Genomic DNA, 25,219 nt, shown 5'->3' with positions numbered 1-25,219 from the left:
TTTCAGTGTTTCTGATTCTATTCTACCATATTTTTCTTTTATTATTGAATTTGATGGCTATAATAATTTCACAATCTTATTTCTTTAGGCTATTTGCCTCTAAAATTTATTTGCATATATCTAGAGATGTCATCCTAATAATAAAGATACATCTTTAAAATCTAAATCACACTTTAATGCAAAACACTTTTGTCACTAAAAATGACACTTTTTTTTCCCTCTTAGCAATATCCAAAACTAACCACCCATATTGTAAGTAGATACTCGTAATCACATGACAAAAGTTTAATTTGGGCGCTCACTTTGGATGCACTTAGTTTGGTAGCGATTTCGATTTTGAAAATTAATTAAGCTCATTTTTTTACCATGATTTGCATATCTATTAAGGACAATAATTTAATTAATTTTAGTCAAATTCCAAAACACAAAAATACGTTCTTACAAGCAATATTTTTTAGTTTTCAAAACTTGACTTGAATTTTTAAAAATGAAAAAATTGGAGATATAAAGTTGATGAAAGTATTAAAGAAATATAAATTAACAAACTTAAAAATAATAAACTGATTTTATTTCCCATACTAGATTCAAGAGAATTAAAATTTTAAAAAGTAGAAGCATATATGAATCCATTGCAACACTCAAATATTAGGTAAATGATGTACCAAGTTTAGATAGACACCTTTTGTCCCTACTCTTTTGAAATGTATATTTATATAACAACCATTTATTAATTTAGATAGCAAAAATAAAACTAACACGAAAACAAATGTAATAAATGTAAAGATACACAAAAATGTAATAAATTTTACCATAACCTTGACCAAGTAAACACAATATTGTGTAACAAATATTGCATTTAATTTTAAGAAGATTAAGTGAAGTAATAATAGAGTGAATTTGGCCTACTTGACAAACAAAACAATTTCTTTGATCTTCACCACACAAGAAGATATCGTTGATATCAATTTGCCTTATGATATATTCAATTATAATATATATATAGCCAAAGGTGATAATGATTTATATGAAACTTGTTCTTTTCCTAACTAGTTCACCACGACAAATTGGCCATTCAATGTCGATAATAAAAAACGTGGACAACGTATAATGTCCAACATTAAAGATGACTGTTGTTGGACACCTACATTAACATATTCTTTATTGTTGGTCACACATTGTTATCGTATTTTTATTATGTGGGTGAAAGACTTACACATCTCTTTTACTAACCTCTCACGACAAATATGACGAAAACAATCTTAATTCTTTTGATTCCTTGATTCGATATCTTTTAAAATAAAACTTTTTAATTTATCTATACAACACAACCTAAATTATTTAAATAACTAAAATGATGGTTTATTTTCGAACTAATAAAAGTATAGAAACAATATTTTAGTATCCAATCCAAATTGAAAAGAGAAAAAAAAACCATATTTAAATTTTTAATAGGTCCCAAACCCCTATGAGGAAAAAAAAAAAAGAAAAAAAGGTAATTGGTTAAATAAAATAATGATAATAATATACATTAATAAGGTAATTAATACTCTTTAATTAAGGTGATTTAAGAATCAAAATGATGCATGTACATTCACGTTATTCAGTTACCCCACCCCATTAAAGACAAAATCATATCTCATCTTAATTTAAATAATCCAACCTTATGCTTCACATGTTTATTTATTTTACCATTTTAGCCAAAGTTTAATCAATTATTGTACTACTTCCAACTTGCATTGACTAGCCTATGAGAGTTTGGACACATGGGTGATTTATAATAAGATCTATATTTCATTTTTTTTTGTTTAATTTTATTTTCTGAATTTTTAAAATTTTAAAATCATCGTTTGGCTCTCAACTTATAACATACATACCAAATTTAGGCTATATTTTCTTATATTTACTAATAATTTCTATCTAACCATATATTATATGTTACATCAAAGTCGCTGGAAAAAGATTGGGTAAAGAATAATGAGTTTGATTCTAGAAAAAATATATTTATGTTCTCGTTGTAATCCTTACCTGTGTTTGTGGCCTTTTTTTTTTTTTTGTTAGTGAACAAAATCAATATCAATCACTAGAAAGCATCTAATAAGGACTAAAATTGTCAATTATTAGTGTATAGTGTAGGAACATGTGACGAGCTTAGATGTATCATTTAAAAAATTGAAAAGTAAAGTTGAAGAATAATTAAACTAAAAGTGTGCTTGACTAAATAGATAAAAATGAAAAATGAAAATAGGTGATGTTTGTGAATTTTTCCCTATGCTTTTGGTCAAATATATTATAGTATGTTTCCTTGTTATATCCTTTTAGTTTTTTCATCCCTTCAAAGAAATGAAAAATAAAAAATATCAATCATTTTCAAAATTAAATTTGAAACGTGACTGATATATAAATGTGTGAAAATGATCTGAACTTAAATATATATTTGTTGAAAGTTGAAACTTTCATACACATTATAATTTTATTGCTTTATAATAAATAAATTGATATTTATATAATTATTTAAAATTTAAAATTTTAAAGAATTACACAATATAATAAAATTTTATATTCTATCGAACAATAATTTTAACGGTTTTTATTTGCAATAATTTTTTTAAAAAAAGTTATTATTGTTGATTTTTTATTAAAATAATTATTCTTCCATATTGATAAAACTAAGACCCCAAGTCACATTTTTCTTATTTGATTTTTCCTTACTTTTGGTAAAGTGTGTATGTTTCGAAAATCTTTTTAATTTTTCTGAAAAATGTAACTATGTATCATCTAGGTTTTCATTTTTGGAAAATATACCTTTTAACTTCTTCCTAAAAAAACTTAGTTATATTATTTAAACATGTTGATGGAAATTAAATAGGAGTTGATTGAATGTTACCTATGGAATCCATAAATAAAGTTAAAAAATGTAAAAGAAAAATCAATGTTACATTACACGGAGAATATAAAATATTTATATAGTATAGAATAATTTTAAAACAAAAAAAATCTACAGATTCACAATGAAAAATATAGAAAAAGTCCGTGATTAATCGACATCCAATGCGAGTAATATATTTAGAAAACGATCGTTTAGATTTGACTATTATTTCTTACATGATTGTTTGGGTTTGATCCATCGTTTAGATTTGACTATTATTTCTTACACGATCGTTTAGATTTTGGTAGTCAATTGGTGCATCATGTGTAAAAATAACAATGAGACCACATACCATCCACTTTAATCTCCTGGTGGCCACCACTTGGGTTATCTGGTTAGAAAGGAATAGAAGGCATTTCAGCAACAACCATGACTCTATTGTTAGCTTATGGAGAATATACGCAGTCTCACTTGTTTGTGGTCTTCAAAAAGCAAGCTTTTCAAAAGTTATTGCTTTCCCATCTATTGCTTTAAATATTAATGTTTTTTGTTAGCTCTTTACTCGAGGCTTATCTCTAGTCCACTTGTAATGGATCTGAACTTTGTATCCCCTATGCTTGGGTGCACCTACGGATCCTACAAGTACCATTTTCTAAAAAGAAAAAAGATTTGAGCTCAACGATTTTTTTGGGTGATTTTTTGGTACATAATCGTTTTTATTTTTGGAACACGATCGTTTAATGTTTAAATTTAGATAGTCAAATCTTAATGATTTTTTTCAAATATTTTTTGGTTCATGATCGTTTATATTTGGAATACGATCGTTTATATTTGATCTTTTAAATTTGGCTACTTGTAAGATTCTTTGCACACGATCATTTAGATTTGGATATCTAATACTCGAACCATTTTTTTCATGATCTTTTATATTTGGAACAACCAAATAACATTTATTTTTTTTTTAAAAAATAGATATCTTATACTTTGTATATGATTTTGAACCAAATAACAATTTGAAAAAAATAAAAAGAAAAATTGGAGAAGAAGAGAAAAAAACTATGTAAAGAAAAAAAATCGCAAAAGAGGAAGAAATTAAAGACGACGAAAAGAAAGAGCAAATTTGAAATATTTTTAAAAAATAGACAGTTTCACGTGTTTTTTCATTTTGTTATACAAACGGTAAATGTTTTACTGGTTTGTTATATTTATAAAAATTAACCATAATTTTATTAAAGAGAATAATTCTAAATACAAAATATAGTTACCTCTAGGATTAAATAATTTGTATAGTACACTTTTCTAAACACTAGACTAAAATTACAACCTAAAGATAGACAAATACATTTTATTTGGATTATATTAATTATAACGTAAAGATGATAACTTAGAAGAAAAAAAGTATGTAAAGTGCCAAATAACTCAATAAAAAGTTCTATCTTAATATAATTTCTTTTAATAAAAACAAGTTTGGTTTAAGCCTAATTTTATGGTTAGTTAAGATTGACCAGAGAATAATACTGTTTGTAAATAGACTTATATATTAAAAACAAAGAAATGTAAGGTTAAACCAAACACAAAATTTAATTTAATTTAATTCAATTGAAGTGATTATTATTTTGAAATTGTTGATGCAAATTTGTTTGTTTTATTAGATTTTGTTTAATTTCTTTAATTAAATTCTCTAATTATATATTACTTAATCTAGAGGCTATTTGAGACGTGTTCATCTAAAAGCTATATACCAAATTTTCATAATCTATAAGAACACTTAATTAAACTATAGTTGGATGATGAAAATTAGTTAGAGAATTCAAGAACATTGCTAGAAGAAGCAAAGAAAGAAAAAAGGAAGAATGATGTGATTGTGTTGTCGATTCCTAATTTCCATGATTTATCATTATTGTTTTTGGTAAAGGGAAACAAAAATATTTCGAACTATGATCTGTTTTTTCTTTCTCGAAACCAATAATGAAAAATATATATAATGTAATTAGACAAACAGAAAAAAATTAGAAGAAAAAAAAGAAGAACTATAGGGCTTAATAATAATAATAATGATAATAAAACAATATAAAGTAGGGTGTGTATATGTATGGATTTTGAATGGGCAGACACGTCACCACCCTTTTTTGTATTTGAAAATAATTTGTATTGTAATTATTGTGGAGGGGACAATACGTAGACATCCACTCATTCATATGGATCGAGTTTTGCTGTTATCCTATTGACGTGGCACATACTCACCAACAACACATCCACCACGTCAGCTTTTCACAATATCCAATCCATGTGTAATGCATTCACATCATCTTACCTTACACATATATACACACACATCATTTTGCCAAATATACAACTTTATATTACTAAAAGTAGGAGAGTTATCGGAAACAAAATATTAAAGTGGACAAAATATTTACACTTTATGACCAATTGTGTTTTGAAAGTCAGTTTTTTAGGAAGTGTTTGAGCACTCGTAATGAGATGAAATGGTGTGATGTAATCCAAAATAATTCATGTTTGAATTGAATGTTATGAGTATGAATTGTAGTATTAAATTGATCGATTTGTTTTTTGTCTACAGTTTTCAATTAAACTCTATTTTTCATCGTCTTTAGTTTTTAAGATTTCATTTTTGTTCCAGTTTGAATTCGACACACATTCCAATATTCTTATGATTTTCAGTAATCTTGATTACATTCTAGCTCTTCAAACGTGCCTTTAATTAAGTTGATTTGGATATGATATTGATTTATTTATGTACATACGTACCAGCGGTGTAGCTCACATGAATGTAATTCAATTTAAATAAAATATAAGTATTGTTAAACAAAAATTAAAAGTTGAAAATTTCCTAATTGTATATTTTGAACTAAATTTAAAAACTTGAGTTAAAAGAGCATGTATTGTTTAGGATATTTTATATTAGTGAAGGGATTATTTATTTTCTCCATCAATTTTGGAGTACATTTAATTATTATTTTAAAATGAGATATGGGGAAGGGGAATCAAATTATTGATTGTGTCATCAAGATCATTTAATATCTAATAACCCATTTTTTGTATTTCAATTAGAAAGAGAACTAAAAATCTTTGATATTAGGTATATCTTATTGTATTGATCTAGTTGTTTTTTTCTTAAAAAAAGATTTCTACATTAGTTAGGTTGCATATCATCATATAAAACTATTGGCATACACAATGATTGCTTAAATTTTAATTAAATATATCACTCAAAAAGTTTGGTTTTAATTCAAATCAAAGGTTCTAGAATAAATTGAAATATGATATAGAGTGATCTAACAAACAAAATAAGGGACATTTTCAAATATAGTAGAATAAATTTAAATATTTATAAATAACTATAATAAAATTTTAGATTTTATTAATAATAAAAAATGATATCCTTCTATCATTGTCTATTATCATTATTGATATTCTTCTATCGATGTTTATTATTGATAAAATTTGATATAAGGATATCAGTGTCACTGATAGAAACATAAAAGAATCATTGTCACTAATAGAATGATATTATCTATCAATGTTTATTATTGATAGAATATGAAATTTAGTTATATATTTTGTAAATACTATGTCAAATTTGTCATTTTTTATCGTTCTTCCTTGAATAATGTATTTATATACCTTAGGTTCTAAGAAGTATGAATGGAAAGACTACTCATACATTTCGATTTTTTTTTTTATTTGAAATCTAATTAACGATTCTTGTACGTGCCCCATTTAAGTTTAAAATAAACTTATTGCATTTTTTCTATCAAAATTTGATATAAATATTGTCTTATCAACCTCTAATTATCACAACTTCAACTATGTTTATTTTGGTTGTTAGATTATATTTAATTTTATGATCATAATAAGAGAATCAAATATCACACATATGCATGAAAAAAGAGAAAACAAGTAAAAATAATTATAAATATAGTAAAATTTTATAATCGATCTATCAAATTAACGTTAAAACGAATAAGTTTATATACTTTTTTACTATAATTAAAATTTTAGATTTGGCATCAATCAATTAGCTTGAGATTCCTTATAAGGTGAGCATAGACAATAATTTGCCAAGACTTTTTCTTTCAAAATCAAAAATAGAAATTTTTTATTTTTATTTATCTTGTTGTACTTTGGAGAAAAGAAAAAAACTTGTTGGCCCCAATTATTAGAACATAAAGGTCCCATTTGAATGCATGTTGGTATATAAAATTTGCCAAAGTCCTAACTAATTAAAACATAAATAAACAACACAGATATCATATATGATTTTACGAATGCATGTTGGAATATAAAAATTTGCAAAGCCCTTACTAAATGTGATTAAACAACTCTAATTATATTATATATAAGGTATCAATTATGATTATTGCAGGGTGTGAACTCAATATTTATAAATCAATGTGATAAAATATATAAAATTTGTCAAAAATCAAAGGAGGACAGAGAGACCCATAATTATACTTTTAAAGAAAAATTATGGGTTTTATATATCATTAATTTTAGATGAATTAAAAGGGTTGTTTTTATATTATTTTTTACAAATTATTTCTCATTTTTAGTACAATAGCTATGGGCAGGAAATCCAACCTTTCAACTCGAACATTGATGTCATGCCAACTAAATTCGTTTGGACAATTTTTCACTATTTCTATTCTCTTATAGTTATCTTTTTAGAACTATTGATCATTGATCTCTTTTTTAAGTGTATGATATTACTTTGTAGCCAACTCCTTTTACTAGTCGCGTTAAAATTCATAGCATCAAGACACTATAGTTCACAACATTCAAATTATGTGCGCCAAAGATGTTTAAACAGAGTCGAGGAGCCACAACTACATTGCATATCTTTAAGTTTGACTAGTGACGAAGGGTCCAAAATTTTTGATAACGAGGGCTTTATAATTCAATAAAAAAAATCTAAAATATATATGGAATGAGACTTGAATCTAGGTTTAAAGAGACTAATTAAAAGAATAATTTACCATTGGACCAACTACGGTGTAATATTGATACACTGCTAACTTTTATATATATAACGAGCCTATAAAATTGCAGATGGACTAGAGCTTTCCAAAGCCTTAGCTAAGTTTTTTTTGGTGTAATATTGATTCATCTTCGAAATGTTCCAAAAGCGCTCTAAATTGTCGATATTAATCACAAAAGCTCCGATTGTACTCCAAATGCTTGGAATCTTTAAATGAAACAAATAAACTTGATTATGAAAGAATTGATTTCAGTAAGATATAAGGTCTCAATGATATATAAAGCTTATGAACATCATTATGATGCATATATATATTTTTCCGATAAGTTTGTATGAAAATAGAAAGAGAGATTTGGACACAGAGGAAGTAATCCTTCATAAAGGGATGATGCCAAGTCAAGAAAAATAGAGTAAAAGGGAAAAACATATATCATATACATGACATTATACACGACTTAGAACGAACATGAAACTCAACTATTACACAAATGAATAAAGGATTAAAAGATATGTAGTTTGAAGCCTCTATCGTTTATTGTACTGAAAGAAAGGTTATGGAGTTCTAAAAAATGACTATATAGGCAAATAAATAAAGTAGGTAGTTGCTCAAAATATAACAATTACACCCAAAAATAGTAACAAATGCTGTAATTAAAGTTATAACAAAATTGCTGAATTACAATTCTTTAAAAGGTTGGTTTTACACCTGATTGTTAGCATATGAAGTACTACCATTTTCATTGCTCCAAATAAAAAGGCCACAAGCTGTTTTTTTCCCTAAACGACACTGATATATTAGCTATTCATCACAACTTTCCTTTTCAATTTTGTATTTTATTGAAGATGCTTCAGCAATAGAGCCAAACCCAATCCCCTATACATTCAAGCTCGTTATAATACCCAAAATAAAACAAAATACATGACTGAGAACAAAAAAACCAGTTGAAAGCCATTCTGTATCAGAGCCAGATTTATTCATTAGGGTTTATATTATTTATACATAATAAAATTTGTATTGTTTCTGTTACGGATCTAGGGATAAAGATAACAAAATAATAGTAATAATAATCCTAAATATGACACATTTACAATTCTAATCATGTAGGTAATAATATTTATAACGGTAATAGTAACGATAATGAATGGTGGTATCTAAGTTTTAAAGGCAATAAGGTCAACAACAAGTATTTTCAAATTACTATTGATTTATTACGTTTACGATCAAGTGCATAATCGTGATCTTAATCTGTTAAGTTAGAACATTACATCTGCGTAACTGTGATCTTAATCCTGTTAAGTTAGAACACTGCATCTCTTTTCAAGCTTCAACATAGCAGTATAAAATTGAAAAATAAACGACGACTAAAAATTTGGAATCAAACTATAAATTAGAAAAGCACTTTTGGAAGCCAACTCTATATTAGAGCAAGGTTCCAATCTTGGGACCTGTGAGTTATTCGTCCACCAGGCTTTGACTTGATTTCATAAGTTTTTTTACCAATATATATATACATAAAGTGATTATTTTAACAATACTAAATGAAATAAATAAAATAGACTTTGTTTGGGTGTTTACTTCTGTCCTTCATTCTCCATGTTAGCCTTCATTCTTTCTTCAAGATGGAACCACCACATCTTGTTTACAAATACTACATTTCAGCTAATTTATATTTGGACAAAAAAAAAAAAATGTTAAGGCCATACCAATATAATATTGACATCAATATAACTCGACATTACTCAACGAGCTAAAATGTAACACTTTTAACTAATAGATTAACGGGTCAAGTCTAAAAATTTTGTTTGAATAAAAAAAGAAATGAAAAATAGTAGAGAAAATTTACTTCATGATTGTAAAACCGAACGTAGAGACAAAATTGATGAAAATGATGAGCACATGGCAAAGTAGTCACAATCTCATTTTCTACGTATTTCCGTTTGCATAACCCACACCTATACTATATAAAAGAAGGAAAAAAAAACGTTAAATTAAATAAATTATTTAAAATGGTAAAACTTCTGAAAATGCTTACAAATATAACAAATATCACAATCTATTGACAATTAATCATGATAGATAAATAGTGATGTGTGCTATATTTTATTTCATTTTACTATATTTGATATTTATAAGTCTAATATACCTTTGTAAAAGAATCTAATATATTAATTAAAAAGAATAATATATTAAATGTGATGATGCCATCACATTTAAAATTGAAAAATGCTAAAAAACATTGCTACAAATTTGATTTTTCTTGATGCATCCAAATTTGGATTTTTTGATGGTCATGGCAAAGGACCATCAAGAAAAATAGTTTTCTTAATACAATGTTCATCTTGACGGTCATGTACGTCAAGAAAAGTTCACTTGTTTTGTTGAAGAAATACGAAAAAATGTGGATTCTTGATTTTTTTTATGGACAAAGTTCCCTTAGTTTTGTTGATAGTTCACAAATGTCAAGAAACTATTTTTCAATGGACAATAAGCATAAACAATGCTCGTTGGGTTAGTTAGGTTTTCTTGATGGACGATTCCCATAAATGATGAATTTTCTTGATTTGCAATGGTCATCTTCCAAAAAAATTAATATATTTGTTTTTGATTTCTGGATGGGTTTAGAATTTTCTTAATGGGTTTAAGGTTTCTTGATGGACAAAGATCTAAAAAAAGATTAGGGACAATGTCCATAAAAAATGATATATATATCTTGATGGGCATTGCCTAGAAAAGAAAATTTATAATTTTGGGTGTAGGATAAGATGTGGCATCAAAGAAAAATGATAAGAAATAGCTATTTTCCATGAAACACAAAATTTAAACCCTTGTTAATGAGCTTAGAAAACATGAAATTTATCCAGAATTACTTTCTATTAATCAACAATAAAATATTATTTTTTAAAATGTATACTGTCGTAATTATAATTAGATTGAAATAAGTGACTTTATCAAAATAAATTAATTTTTGTGTTCAACTTTAACGAGTTGAATTGAAAGTTTGTAATTTATAATTTTAAAGGCAAACATGAAGTTAGTTCAATTTACATTTGTATGTTTATGTGGACAAAAGGTTTTCATGGTTTGCGTATAAAAAAATAAGGTTAAATTTGTAGTAATTAATTAATTTGATTTTGAATGATTATAGAAATGTTTTAAGAGTTGATTTAATTTAGAACCAGAGGGGAATGAGGAAAGAGTACTTATTTTTTTTTGGAGGTTTTGCTGAAGAACCACTTCTTTGATGAACCACTTGATGTGAATTTGTAGAAGGGCAATTTTGTGAGAATTTCTTCTTTGCTTTTGCTTTTGCTTTTGCTTTTACTCTCACTTGATTCTTCTTTTTGCTATAACATTTTCATTATTCAAATCCAACAGTTCAAAATAAAATCAAAAAGAGAAAGTTAATGATGATAATAATAATACTAACAACAATTTTTAGATTAATTATGAAAAACAAAAATATGTGAATAATGTATTTTTAAAATTTTAAATAAAAATGCTAATAAATAATAATAACAAAAAGGGTTGTTGAAAAAAATTAGTTTGTAGCAAATTTACGAATTAAAATTAAATATTTTTTTAAAAATAATTAATATATTAATCAAGATTTTATTTGGATGAGTACAATTTAAATTAATTACTGTTTTATTTATAAAATTTTTCATCTATCAAACCCAGTCTCCTATGATTAAATTCAACTTGTAATGTATGTACTGATCAATTGTTCTTAAAGTCTTAGATTTATCTTTCATTAGGTAAAAACAAAGGATAAAATTAACTGATTAATTTTGAAGCAATAGATGAGCTAAATTCTAACACAAAATAACTTAAGGTTGTAACGTTATTTATATTTTCTTTTAATCTTTTTAGTATATTTTTGTTTGTTAATTTAATTATAATACTACTCAAAAATTTGAAAACTTAGACGTTCCAATGTTAAAATTGTAACATATTATTACAAGCTTCGAACTAATATCATAGACTTAACCTAACTTTTACGATTTAGGTTTGAGTAGTCTCGATTTTCATATCATTTGGACTTCCCCTATTTTAAGGACAATGACAAAACTAAAATTTCTTGAACAAATACAAGTATCATACTTAATACACAAATTGGGCTTTTTACGTTCGAAAAAAAATTAAGATCACTTTTAGGTTGAATGAAGATGTACAGACAATTAAATATACTTAGACTATTCTTACTACGTCCGTAGTCGTAACGTAAAGTGGACATAATTTTAATAAAATTTTATTGATAAGTCAATTGTAATGAATATGAATCACATACATTACGAGATTCGTTTATTTAAAATTATGAATTTATCTTATTTATTATTATCAATGTTGCTAATGCATAATCTGTCATATGTTTATGTTACTGATCTAGATATAATGATAACGATAACGATAACAGTAAGAGTAATACTTCTGCCATACAAATAATAGATAAGTTTTGAATTTATTAGAAATAATTAGTGCGTAACATAAAGAACTGTTTTTGTAAAAAGAAAAAAAAGAAAAGTGATTACTTTAACAATACTAAAAAAAATAGATAAAATAGAGTTTGTTTGGGTGTTTGCTTCTGTCCTTCGTTATTCTCCATGTTGGCCTTCAATTCTTCAAGATGAAACCACATCTTGTTTACAAATGCGACATTTCAGCTGATTTATATTTGGACAAAGAAATATATATGTCAAGCCCATGACAATATAATAAATTTAAATAAATAACAAAAAGTTACGACTTAAACACTATTCAACAAGCTAAAACGTATACTTTTAACAAATAGATTAACGAGTCAAGTCTAAAAATTTTGCTTGAATTAAAAAAGAAACGAAAAATAGTAAAGAAAATTTACTTCATGATCATAATAGTGAGCCATGAGACAAAAATCATGAAAATGATGACCACATGGTAAAGTATTCACAGTTTCATTTTGAAAGTATTTCGTTCTGCATAACCCACACCTATACAAAGAAAGAAAAGAAAGTGTTAAATTAAATAAATTATTTTAAATGATAAAACGTTACTTAGAAATATAGTAAAAAATATCACAATATATGGTCTGGGGAAAGAGTACTTGTGCTTTTTGGAGGTTTTGCTGAAGAACCACTTCTTTGGAGTTGGTGTGAATTTGTAGGAGGGCAATTTTGAGAGAATTTCTTCTTTGCTTTGGCTTCTACTCTCACTTGATTCTCCTTTCTGCTATAACATTTTCATAAATACCCACAATATATATCATTATTCAAATCCACAACTTCAAAATAAAATCAAAGAAAGAGAAAGTTAATGATGATGATAATAATAATAACAATAATAATAATTTTTAGATATTAACTTGAAATAGAAGATTATTGAAGAAAAATGTAACCTTGGATTGGGACGATGAGTCTGCCATTTTCACGTCTCAACTCTTGACCAAAAATCAAATGCTAATCAACTTCTTCAAATTTATGGATTTCTTTTGTTTTTGTTCTTGTTCTTTTAACCCTTTCTTCTTTCAATATTTATATTAGAAACTAAGTATATTAAGGAGCTCACTTTCACGTGTGAATGGATTTAAGAGAAAATATATGTGGAATCAAGTATTAAAATAATTATTAATGGCAAAATAGATAGAATTAGATATTGTTCTGTTGTGCCTTTATAACATAAATTAATTGTTAATATAAATATGTTAATCACGTCCATATAACACATATCTATATCCATATTCATATCTTATGTATCAAATCATTTAATTAAAAAGTACCAAACTTTTTTTCTTCTTTTTCTTTTGTCTCTTTTCATATTTATCAGTGGTTTTTGCAAGCCTATATTAACAATGCAAGAATATATATATAGTTATCATTTTCTATTTGTATATTTGACCTTTTTTTTTATGCATCCGTGGGAACGAGATATTATAAAAGAATTATTTTATTTTCTATATAGAATTTTTTTAATTTCAAATAAGATAGAAGATTTGAACTACACGATCCAATCTTAAGTACATACTAATACGTGGATTAAACTAACTTCTTCAATCCATGGTTTTGAATTAGTCTATTACCAAAAATATAATTATGTTATAAAGTAACAAGTATTATCTTATTTAATTGGTTTTGTTCGAATGTTGAGAGAGCGCCCATATATATATATATATGTTAATGTTAAACATATGCTTATCAAAAGACTTTGGTGTTTTTCCGAATCATATTTTATTTAGATGAGTACGATTTAAATTATATTCTATTTCACTTATAAAATATTTTCCTTTTTATTTATTTTTTTAAGCACAAAAAATTTAATTAGTAAATAAAAGTAAAATGTTGAATAATTAAATAAAAAAAAAACAACATTTTGAGTTTGGTTAATTGTTTTAACTGGTTACACTGTTGAAAATATTTTTAAATGATATATAATAATAGTTTATCAAACGTCTATGAGTTTATCTCATTTTCTACTGTTGTTTATCGCAAATTTTCTATATTTATAAATATTTTGATTTATTTTACTATATTTAAAACAATCCAAACTTTTTAGCCATGACACTTTAATTAATTGTAAATATAAAAAAAAGGTATTCATTGAACTCAATTTAATCATCTATATTTCATCACAATTCCATATGAAAGTAAATAACACCAACAATATTTTTCTATTATTATGGTTATAGTAACTTTTTTTTATTGAAAAAGATATGATATGGGTCCGTAGGTGTACTGGAACATGCATCTTCACTAAGTAGATATATTCATAGTACCATTTTCATTTTCACTTCATTAAAAAAAACAATACGTACGTGAAGCAAACTAAGAAAGCAAAAACAAGGGCTAGAGGGAAGCCTGAAGGAGACCCAAAGTCAGATATCAATCCAAAATCTAAAATTATACAAGAGCATTTATACTTAAGAGCAATAGAGCTAGTCAAATAGTTTGAGAAAAGAGAGGATTTGCTTGTCCAAGAGGCCCGTGATAGCTTTAAGGCCTTCTCAAATTTCAGTAGAAGATTTTTCCACCCCATGAAAACTTCTTCCCAAATAGACCATAGAGTGGAAACCACCAAGTTGAAAATCACAATTTTCCTTCTGTTCTTTTTGTAGAAAAGGCAAGAATTGGAGCACAGTAGAACAGTAGCTTGATAGTGATTTTTCCTGGTTGTTAAGGTTTCTAAATTTTCCCAAAGTCTTTGAACAATCTTACGTGAGATGAGCATATGATTGATGTCTTCATTTTTTCTTTGCATAAAACACACCAGCTCGGTTTCAGACACCAATTCGAAAAACTTCTTTAGAGATGTTCTGTCGTGTTGATACATTCGTGAAGAGTGGTTCCACAAGAAAAAATTGCATTTCTTGGGGATGGTAATTTTCCAGAGCTTTGCAAAAACACAGTCGGGTTGATGGTCAAACCTCCCTGATCATATAGCTGAATCTGGTTTCTTACTTTTTTCTTTTTTTAAAAAAATACAGCTGAATGTCTTTTTTAATAGAGGCTATGGAGAAAAGGCCATTGGTGTTCATCTTCCATATAGGAGTGTCCAGACCATTGTTAATCCTTTATGGCAGCAAGGGGATGCTTTTATCTCATTCCATTGTTGGTTTTCCGAATCCTTCAATATTCTTCTGGGGTGCAAGTCCCAATCAGAAGTGGTTGGAGTTCCACATCTCTTTTAATTGAACTGTTTTTCTTTGCGGACAAAGCAAAAAGTGTAGGTCTGTGTATGGATAAAGAGGCTATTTTCATGCCAAAAGGAAAGAGAGACTCGCCACAATCGACGACTTTAAAGACTACTGAATCTGCCTTTCATAGGATTAGAAAGTGCATAAAACAAAAAAAAGCACATTTTGGAAGCCAACTCTATATCAGAGCCAGGTTTCGATCCTGGGACCTGTGGGTTATGGGCCCACCACGCTTCCGCTGCGCCACTCTGATTTGTTGATTACATTTGTCCTTTAAGATATATATATAAAAGTTTGTAATGTTCTTAAAATTTCCCCCCATAAATTTTAAGTCTATTTATCCTTAATATGTAAAAAAAAATAAAAAATCAATTAGTCCTCTACTAAAAAAATAATAATTGATTGTTTGGAAGTTTAAAAATTTTATAATTGAATTTTTGTGGGATTTTTCTCAAGCTCTCAAGAGTTTCTTATTTAAACAAAATATATCCAATGAAATTGAAACAACTATCTCATGCAATGAATATTATTTCAAAGATTTAAACATTAAGTTAATTATTTTTTTTTAAAAGGATATATATACATAGCATATTTATACATACTCATTAACTCCAATACAATAATAAAAAAAAAAATCAATCTATTTCTTAAATTAAGTTCTTCAAGCAAAATAAAATAATAATCAAAATTGGAGTACCATACTTTTGTTTTTATTAACAAACAAAACATGGCACAATTTTTAAATAGAAAATTATTTTAGTTAATAGACCTATCTCCACAATGATTATATTTGATCAATATATATTTCTTTTACATTTTACTAATGGTTTTTTTTTAATGTGAGGTTGAAAAATCCAACTTATAAATTCAAATTTTAAAATTGTAATCCATTCAAACATATGTTGTGAGTTTAACACTATAATAATGGGTTTACTTCTCATATATAAATAATAGATAAGTTTTGAATATATATTAGAAATAATTATTGCATGACATAGAACTGTTTTTGTAAAAAGAAAAAGAAAAGATTATCTTAACAATACTAAGAGGAATAAATAAAATAGATTTCCTTTGGGTGTTTGCTTATGTTCTTCATTCTCCACGTTGGCTTCATTCTTTAGGATGGAACCACTTCTTGTTGACAAATACCACATTTCACCTGATTTATATTTGGAGAAAAAAAATATGTTAAAGGCCATACCAATATAATATTTAGACTAATGGTCATGTCTAGAAATTTTGTTTGAATTAAAAAAAATTAAAAAATAATTGAGGAAATTTACGCTATTATCATGAAACCAGGCGTAGAGACATGATTGATGAGATTTATGATCACATGGCAAGGTAGTCACAATCTCATTCTTTATATATTTTTGTTTGCATAAACCACATCTATACAACACAAAAGAGAAAGAAAAAGGTCAAATTAAAGAAAATTATCCTAAATAACAAAACTTCTAAAGGAGTATTTACAGTTATAACAAAAGATCACACTATATCCACGACTAATCATGATAAATAGACATTGATTCATTTGATGTATTTGAAATTTATAAGTATAGTATATTAATTAAAAAGAGTATTACATTAAATGGGATGGGATGATCATGATTATAGAAATGTTTGAAGAGATTGATTTAATTTAAATAGAGAGGGAAATGAGGAAAGGGTACTTGTTCTTTTTGGAGGTTTTGCCGAAGAACCACTTCTTTGACGAACCACTTGATGTGTATTTGGTGGAGGGCAATAGGGCGATAATGTCCACTTCTTCTTCTTCCTCGCTTTCACTCTCACTTGATTCTTTCGCCTCTTCTTTTTTTTTCTATAACATTTTTGTAATACCCATAATATATATTATTATTCAAATCCACAAGTACAAAATGAAATCAAACAAAGTGAAAAGTGAAAGTTGATGTTGACGATAATAATAACTTTTATATTATGAAATGATAAATATGGAAACCTATTTTAGAAAATTTAAATAAGTTTTTCCTTTTCAAAATATGTGGACTAAATTCGATATTTAAAAAACGAGGTTTAAAAATTTAATAGGTTTCATAACTAATAGTTACCTAAAACTAGAAATTGTGTAAAAATATATTTTTTAAATAAAAAAAAGCAATAAAATAAAATGAATGGATACCTCTGAAGGCCCTTCTCCATGATTATCAACTTTCTCTATATATATTAGAAACAGAAAATAAAAAGGAAGAAGTTATTATTCCCATCATAATTGCATATTGTTTGCTTATTATTGTCTCAAAAATTAATATTATGATTAAGACAAAATAGATCTAATTAATTTTATAGTTGAGATTGAATACCCCTTAATTAGTGTTAATTAATTGTATTTAGAATAAACATTTGTACACTTATGTGAATGTTGATCATAAAAGTCTATATGGATCTATCACGGTTAATTGAAAGTAATTTTTTGATATATTTTAAAAAAATATTCGATAGTTTTACCAACATTGATTATTTTAGTTTTTATGTCCTTGATTTACCAGTTCCAGTAGTTTCCGTAGTTCCAGTAGTTTCAGTAGTAGTTGTGGTTGCATTTTGTGTACTAATATATAAGCCTTGAAACTCCAATGGTGAAAAGAAATGCGAACGATTTATCTCAAGAAAGTCATAAAATTGAGATTCACTTCCAACATGATATCTATTATCTTCCTGTAAAACATTTGGAAAAGAAAACAAATATTATTTACAGTACAAACAAATAATGTCACACCATCAACATACTAATTGATATGTTAAGTAATTTGTTGCCAACGAAAGCTTATGTCCGTTGGGATCAAGAGATCCGAAGTTCAAAATCTTTACCTTTAATTTATACCACAAAAGAAGTTTTTTTGACTCTTTTAAAATTACTCGCAATACGAATAAACGAAGTTTATATATTAATATATATAGTATATAATTCAATATGAAAAAGTTTGAAATATTATATTTTGAATAAAAAAGAAAAGAAAAACCTTAGGAAAAAGCAAAAGTAAAATAGAAGATTATTGAAGAAAAAAGTAACCAAGAATTGGGAGTGGGTAGAATGTTGATATGGACGCCATGGGTCTGCCATTGTTTATGTCTCAAACTCTTAACCAAAAATCAAATGCTAATTAATTTCTCCAAATTTATGGATGTTTGTTTTTGTTTTTGTTTCTTTAACCTTTCTTCTTTCGATATTTATATTAGAAACTAAATACGAAGGACCTCATTTTCACGTGGGAATGGATTTAAGAGAAAGTATATGTGAAATCAAATATTAAAATTATTATTAATTAATGGCAAAATATATATAATTAGATACTCTTTTAATATCTTATTATAGCATGAATTTATAATTATTAATATAGTTATGTTAATCACGTCCATATAATATAACACATGTATTTATATCCTTATATTCCTATCTTATTGATTCATTTAATTAAAAAGTATCAATTTCTTTTTGTCACATTTCATATTTATATCCATTTTCAAAATTAAAATGCACTTTTTTCTTTTATCCATCATTTTTGGAAGGCTATATTTACAATATATTCGACCACCTTTTTTTTTATGCATATGTGTGGGAATGAGATATTATAAGTGGATTTTTTTTTCTATATTAGGTTTTTTTTTACTACAAATTAAAAAGAAGATTTGAATCACGAACTTTATGATCTCAAGTACTTACACTAATATGTCAATTAAACTAAACTCTTCTTGAGGTTTTGGGTTAGTCTATAACAAAAGTATATAATTATAAAATAAATTAATGTATTATCTTATTTAATAGGTTTTGTTTGAAAGTGGTATACAAACACATCTATATCTATATATTAATTTTAAACATATGCTTATCAAAAGATTTCACGTTGTCTTTACAAATCACGATTTTATTTAGAAGAGTACAATTTAAATATTTTCAAATGATATGTGATAATAGTTTATCAATCGTCTATCACTATGTATTGTCATCTATTATTGTTTATGACTCAAACATATTAAAAAATTTCTACATTTAAAAATAGTTGGATTCATTTAAATATATTTAAAAACAATCAAACATTTTTTTTTGACATTACACTTTAATTAATTAGAAATATAAGAAAATGTATTCATTGAATTGAATTTAATCATATCTATAATTCATCACAATTCCATATGAAAGTAAAGGAACACCAACAATATTTATTATTATTATAGTTATAACATGTTTGTAGTAAACCCGTTATAAAATATCTCATTTGCCTCTCATAACAATATTTAACTTATGATTTTTTATTATTTTTTCCAATTTTGAACATACCAAAATATTATTCTTAAATTTTCTTTTAAATATTATTCTTAAATTTTCTTTTAAAGATATGGTAGGTACACCAAACATGAATGAAGTTTATATTTATTTTGGTGAAAAATCGGTACAAAATATGAATGAAGGCTGAGATAACTATACTGCGATTAGGCTGCGATAATTGTACTGTGTTCAGGTTGAGATGACTGTACTGTGGTCAGGCTGAAATGATTGTACTGCAGTCAATAATTCATGGGAGCCTGAATTCCTTTTCGAAGAAATTCAAGTTTATCGCGTCAGGGGAGCTTGAGTTTATATAGTTAGGGTGATAACTTGTTAATTTGACTTTAGGGTTAAATTACAAACTTTTGAATTTCAATAATATTTGTGAGCAAAGAAGCTCTCCAGATGTACTAGACCATCAATTTTCTGTGCTATCAATCATTTTGTTACTTATCTTATCTTTTGTGTACTCTACCTATACTTAAATACTTTCGATATAGCGAAAGGTTATGTGTACTTTAGCTATACCTATAGTTAAATACTTTTGATATAGCTAAATGTCATTTAAAATCTTTGTTATATTTAACAAATTAGCTATTTTTGAAGATGTTAGTTATATAGCATATTATTTATCATCTCACCTATTTTTTAAGGTCGTTCCTGTATGCCTTGCAATTCTTAATGGAAAAGTGTTGACCATGGAATTCAATCATACTAATATTGTTTTAATACAAGAAAGAAAAAAGAGAAGAGACCAACAGAGGCGGTGGAGTTTAGAACATTAAGGTTATGCAATGTTTTTTGCAAGATATAGTGGCCAAAGCTACTATATTGCAGATAGAATAGAAGTTATCCTCCCTCAAATTATTTCTGAATCTCAAAGTGCTTTTATATATGACACGTTGATATTGGATAACATTCGAGATTCTTCACTATATTTGTAAAAAGAGAAAGGGAAAACATGGATACGCGAACAACCTCTGCTATTTTCCATTTATTCTTTTTGCTGATGATAGCCTTCAATTGTTTTTTCTTTTTCTTCTTTTTTCTTTTTTTTTTTTTTTTTTTTGTAGAGCCAAGCCTGAGGCTTGTGTGATGATAAAAAGAATTCTGCATAGTGCATACTTAATGAAGTGAGGTATATATATACGGTTAGTGTGTGAATTTCCAAAAATCTGCTATGCTGTTTAGTCCAAATGTGAATGAGGAGAAGAAAGGGGAGTTGGAAAATATTTTAAATGTCAAATGCTGTTAATGATATGGGGAGTTATTTGTGCCTCTCCTGGGTTTTCTCTCGAAAAAAGAGTTGGGACCTTTTCGGTTTATCAGAGAAAGGATTCAGAAAATGTATGGTGCTGTGGAAGGGTAATTCATTATTCTCGACTGGTGGTAAGGTGTGGTCTTGCTTAACGTTGTAGCCCAAACTCTTCCTACTTACGTTCATGTCTTCTATGAAACTACCTAAAAGTTTTGTGGTGGCATTGCATCTTACATGGCTCATTTTGGTGGGAGTGGTTCGTAGTGAAAAGAAAAATTCATCTGAAAAAGAATTTATAAATATTCAATCACTGTTGCCAAATTTTCATTAAATCGTGAATTAGAAATTGGATAGGTAGAATATAAGTTTGGTCCATGTATTTGAAATTAATGTTTGTTTCATTTCTAAAATTTCAAAAGATATATTTTAAAGACTGAAAAGGGATTCAAAGATGAAATATCAATAAAGACTACAAATATGACAAACAAAAATGTGAGAAATCATGTGATCAATTTGATTGAAATGGACGACTCTCCGTACCGTTAAGGAGCTAGTATGCAGTAAGTAGAGGATGTCGAAGAGGTCGATGATAAATTCGAGAAAGATCAATATAGTTAACGTTACTAGAAGTACTTGGATTGAGATTCCAAAAACTCCTAATAGTACTAGTTCATCCATTGATATTATTTATAATAGATTAACAATATCTTTTCAAACCATAAAAATATGAAAATAATAACTCAACTATATAAAAGTTATTTTTCTTAAATTAGAAATCATTGAATCAGAAAAAACAACAAATGGAAGAATTGCTTTTGAGTGTGATCGATCATGCAAGTGGTAATTTGTCCTCCATGCAGGTCTTGATTCCTTAAGGTATAACCACTTCTTCTTTACAAATACAACAATTCTGATTTATATTTAACAAAAACAAAAAAAGTAAATTAGATAAATTAAAGACCATAATTATTTAATCACAATTTGGACTTTAATAATGATTTTATTTAATGATCAATTGGTGTAGCAGGAAAGGTTAGATGTTTAATTAATTACTTTGTTATCCTTAAGCCAAGTGTAGATGCAATCTTGATGATATTTATGAGCACAGGGCAAAGTCGTCACAACGTCATTCTTTTCGTAATTCAATTTACATATAACACACCTATACACAAACAAAAGTAGTACTTCATTAGAAAATTAGATTGGAGATATAAAGAAAATTGTAATCTTCAAAATTCAATTTTTAAGACTAAGTAGTTATCTCTTGAAAAAAAAGAAAAAACAAACTCATTTTGTTTTTAATCAAAATCATTTCAAGACTTTATATCTTTAAAATTGGACAAAAACCATCCATTCTCAATTGTAAAAATTGAGTTTTTAAAGTTATACAATATCGTTAGAATTAAAACTCGTAAACTTAATTGTAAGAATGAATATACAAACGATAAATGTTGAACCTTCGAACTCATACAATTATTACAATTTCTATTATTATAAATAAGTTTAAAATCAAATCTATCAATAATAACATATCTATAATAGGAACATTCTATCATTTATATGTTTGTCAATCGTTTAAAAAAAAATTTGATGGAATTACCACTTTCTTATTCGTTTAATATATAAATATAAAGTGATAAAAGAAAAGGAGAGGGAATGATAATATATACTCATTGTGATTTTGGGTGGATTTGTTGTGGCATTTTGATGAACTGCCTGATTTGTATTTGTGAGATGGCAACTTTGATAGAATGTCTTTACACAATCCTTTGCTTACCTTTCCATTTAATTCTTCTAAATTTTCTATTTCCTAAACACATTTCAAAAATAATTAGATGAAATTAATTCATGCTTATTATTATTTCAATTCTATATCTTTATTTGGTGTATAAAACATGCATATCACAATATATACAATACATTTTGAACTAATATATATATAGTATCGTTGATACATCAATGTTATATGTAAAATAAATTTAAAATGAATGTCAATGCATTAACGTATTTGTTAATGATGTATTTAAAATTAAATTTTAGTGATCATGAATAAACTAGTGATCGTTCTCACCTCATAAGTCATTCTATCTAAATCTATGTCACTCGTAGTTCCAACCTGCATGGAGTTCTACCATTGAATGAAATGAAGTTAAGGGAGGAAATTATTTAATTTGATATTGGAAAAAATTAGTTTGGTTATGTAAAGGAAATTAAAATAGGGTTCAAATACCTTTGATGAGTCTCCTCCATAATTATAATTCAAATCAAAACCATACCCTGCATATTAAATATTATTAATAATGTATTTTTTCTTTTGAGATTTTAACAAACAACAATTTCCCTTTTCCACCATGTGGTGACTTTATATTTTAAAATAACTTTTTTTTTTTGTTAAACTTTATGATCTAAAATAGGAGAAGGACACGACGAGATGAACTAAAATATTTATAAAACATATTAAAATAAATTTAAAAATGTCTATATTTTGTAAATAGTTTTTTTTTTTTGCTTTTAGTTAGAAAATTATAAATTATTGCATTTTATTACATTTGCTTATTCAAATTACCATTGGTTAATTTTCGTTCAAAAAAACCTAACTTATTATTTACCATTTGGAGTGGAATTTTATTTTTACTTACTAATTCCATTTGTGTTTGAGGCATTGAGAGACAAGTCATGGAAAGCTGTTGCCAAGTACTCATCCTCTCCTAATTGAGAACTACTTCCAACATGAATAGCTCCCTACACAAACAATTTGTAAAATAATATGACACTTTCAATGAACAAATACAAGATGTCGCGATTCAGTTAGAGAGTTAAGTTTTAGGGGTGACCCTCCTACAGAGAGTTCGAGTACAATGCCATTTATACATATATATATCTTATATATATTTCTCTTCATCTAATACATATCTCTTTATACCTATACACAATATAGTTCGATTTTTATCCTTTTTTGTATCTAACTTCTACAATTATCGTAGACTTGAGAGTCTAACTTTAATCTTATTTTTTTAGAAGTTTGGAAGCTTAAATTTTTATATAAGAAAGATTGAGGATATAATAATAGTAAAAATGTTTATATATGTGTGTATGTATATACAATAAAATATGAAAGGAAATACAAAATTCACCTGGCTTGAAAAAGTATCATCAATCTGAGCATATTCTCCAAAAATATAAGAATACCATTTCATAACAAATGGAGAGTGATGATGATAACTTGGAAATGGTTGTTGGTCTCCCATGTCTATATGTCACCTTTCTTACCAAATCAAAATGCAAACAACTCCTAATTATTCTGAGGTGTTGTTTTGAGTTTTAAACCTTTCTTCTTGGAATATTTATATTAGGAAATTATATTCATTAAGTATAATTGGGTTTAATTTGCACATGGAAATGGATTTAAGATATGAAATATGATTAGAGTAAAATGCAATTTATATCAAAACACTTTTTTTGTGTGTGTGTGTTATTTATGACCTTAATGATAATATATGTAAATAAGATACTGTTTAATTTCTTCAGATTTGTTTGTAAATATTAAGACAAATAGCACTTTAGTTTTGGTCTATAGTTGAGAAATGTTTTAATTCTTATCATTTTAAACTTTGACACAATTTAATCTTATACATTTTGTAGGATAATATTTTTTTACGATACATTGTATATACATATTATGCCAATAATGAAGCAAAATGTCACACATTTTGCATTTGCAAACTACAATCAATTTCGAAAAATCTTAACTAATTTCTTCACCAAAATAGGACAACTTTTCTTGACGTATATGACTGTCAAGATAAACATATTATCAAGAAATTGTTTTTATAGTCCTTTACTATGACCATAAAAAATTCAAAATTTGTGTACAAATTTGTAGTAGTGCTTATACAAACCAAAAAAGTAACTTCATTCCCAACCGTCCAAAGATTAAAATCTTTGGAATATTATTTTGGACCCTTCATAAACATCACAACAAATATGATTAAGATGTTATTTTAGTTTGGTTTTCTCAAACAATCAAGTAAGAAAGAAAGTTGGAGTGGATGTAGTGTTTATATGTTTAAATTTAAAAATTAAAAATTAAAACAATAAACGAAATGATTATCAAACGAAACTGAACATATTCTCATTTTTTTTA

The 25,219-nt window shown here is 26.5% G+C and overlaps 1 non-coding gene across 1 annotated transcript; it reads right to left on the bottom strand.

Annotated features, from left to right (window-relative positions):
• Window positions 1–15,713: 15,713 nt before the first annotated feature.
• Window positions 15,714–15,785, bottom strand: TRNAM-CAU. The gene has a single exon. It is a non-coding gene; the product is annotated as a tRNA-Met (tRNA).
• Between the last annotated feature and the right edge of the window lie 9,434 nt (window positions 15,786–25,219).

The sequence above is a fragment of the Cucumis sativus genome, chromosome 5 (assembly GCF_000004075.3).
Source record: "Cucumis sativus cultivar 9930 chromosome 5, Cucumber_9930_V3, whole genome shotgun sequence".
Taxonomy (NCBI): Eukaryota; Viridiplantae; Streptophyta; class Magnoliopsida; order Cucurbitales; family Cucurbitaceae; genus Cucumis; species Cucumis sativus.
This window is presented reverse-complemented; position numbering and strand designations above follow the sequence as displayed.